Raw genomic sequence first — 2531 nt, forward strand, 5'->3', positions numbered from 1 at the left:
GAAAGACAACAATTTCCAAGAGAGTGCTTGCTTAGTAATATTCTAGCTGCCTATGTTGGAAAATTATCCAGCAAGGTTGAAAGTCTTGAGATTACTATTTGGATATATGCTGACTGCTCAGGAGTAAGAACATACAGCCCTGAACTAAACCTGTAACCCAGGTTCTCTTTGTTTCTGTGGCAATAAGCCAAGCAGACACACTTCTGGACCACTGAGTGTAAACACGTGACAGCACTGCACCACTAAAGGCAGCAATGTGCATTAATACACCACGGACTCAGGCAAATTAAACCTTCTAACACGAGAGAAAGGCCTGAAACCACACACACACACACACACACACACACACACACACACTCACACACACACACACATATATATACATACCATACAATTCATGCAAACTGTGCTATAAAATTATACTTCAAAGAAATTAAATTTTCAAATCAAAACGGTTTTGCTTGCTAGCTCTATAACCTGAGCCATGTTTAACATGACTATTAATGTTGCCTAACATTCTTAGTCAGATGGAAAATTATTTAATATGAGACTTTTCTCACAGCGTCTAGATACAAACACAAGCTTATGTTATATTTAGTTAGTTGTTATTCCAACAAGCCCTCCGCGTGATCGATCATATCAGCCATTTGTTCCTACAGACATCCTCAAACAACTGCAAACATTTACCTATCAGTGGACAGTATATATGAAACTGTATATATGAGAATTTCCACTTCAAAAGACTAAGAAGACAGTTGTCTGTTGTCAGCAGTTAAAGTTTGGAGCACTTTTCACATATCTGTTTACTCGCTGTTTACTTTTATTTTCACTAGCGGTTCGTTAGGATTAGATTATTGGGTTAAGGATCCTAGATCCCAGTTTTGCTTAAAATATAGTGTCTGAAAGTTGTGTCCTTGAGAAATTCTCCTTAAAGAAATTACAAGAACGTTTGTCTAAGAGAGCTGAGGCTGTGCTGAAGAATTGACTTTTAAGTTTGTTAGAGTTGTGCAATTCTAACAACTCTTGTGCCTTTTTCATTTTATTTCCATGCATGTTTGCACATGTTTCCAGAAATCACTGTACCCATTTCCCATTTTCCCAGAAAAATACATAGAAATAAGGGGCGACTCAAAGACTGCTTTGTAGTGTTAAACATGTTAGAAAGAAACTGGGATGAGTTCGTCCTCATCAACAAGCACAAACCCAGCTCACATTCTGCATGTACTTGTAAACATGGCCAGTAAAGGTTCATTTACTTTAAAAGGTAACTATAGATTGTCAGCTTGCACAAATGACCTATATAGTAATTTTGCTGGGAATAATAATAATAATGGTTTAGGATTTTCATCACAACATGTAGAAATCAAAGCTGAACTTCACAACAGGTAAGTTATCAGTGTGGCACCCACTACCATCTAAACCAGCTAAAATACTGTTCACTCACAAGGTGAGTTGGTGATTTGAGAAAATACATCTTTTTGCACTTTCAGTTAAGGCGTTGCATGTTTTTAAAGGTTATCGTCAGGCAGAGAACTGCCGCGGTGTTAAGTGACTGACAGTAAAACAAAAAGTGGCTTAATGCATGTGTGGATATGAAAACCTCTCAGCAGAAACCTGTGTGTTTACTATGATGGTTTACTTAACTCCAGAACTTGTCTTTTAATATTAAACAACGGCAGATGGCTTTTGAAGGCAGGAAAACAAGCCTTGATATCTCCTGCTAAGCCGAATGTGCGCAGGCACCAACAGGAACATCGCAGAGGCAAAGGGGAAAACTACAAGTCTGGCACAAATACTGAGAATAAAAGCAGTGCGATATTCATCCTGGAGAGAAAGTCCTTGGTGTTTGCGGTGTGACATTCTCACACTCTGCTGTTTGTGTTCTAAAGCAGTCGACAGAAGAAGGCAAGGTTTCAATCAAGAAACACATGGCTCTGACGGAGGGAAAGCACGAGAAGGAAAGTCAGGCAAAACCACATGTTTTAAATGTTAGTTAACGTTGTTTAGCTGTAATTTGAGGTGTGTTTCATTTCCTGAAGCTGTCACTCTGTCTCCAATGACCTCACTCTTAGTGTGTGCTTGCATTTGAGGCCCTTTTTCGAACATGAGGCTTAAGTGGCCCCAGAGACCCCGACACCATGTAATCACACCCACACACACACACATATGTACCCTGAAATTTAATGATCATGTGAAACACAAAGAAAATGTGTGTGTGTGTGTGTGTGTGTCGCGCTACATGAATGTGTGTGCAGACTAAACACTGACCTACATTGCTGCTTTTACTGATTAGAGGTTGTTCATAAAGAGACCTATTAACATCAGACCTTAAGCGCACATGCACACACATGTAGTGCTTCACAAAAACCTCAGATCCAGTCTGCAGACGGCAGAGCGCGAAAATACTTGTTGCTTAAAGAAAGTGTTTGATATTGTCACATTTGAAAAGGTGAGTGATTTCTTTTACATTCAGTTTTTACTTTAGTTTTTGGCAGTTTTTCTTCTCTCTGGTGTGTTCTGAAGCTCTCTCA

This window comes from Archocentrus centrarchus, chromosome 15 (genome assembly GCF_007364275.1).
Source record: "Archocentrus centrarchus isolate MPI-CPG fArcCen1 chromosome 15, fArcCen1, whole genome shotgun sequence".
Taxonomy (NCBI): Eukaryota; Metazoa; Chordata; class Actinopteri; order Cichliformes; family Cichlidae; genus Archocentrus; species Archocentrus centrarchus.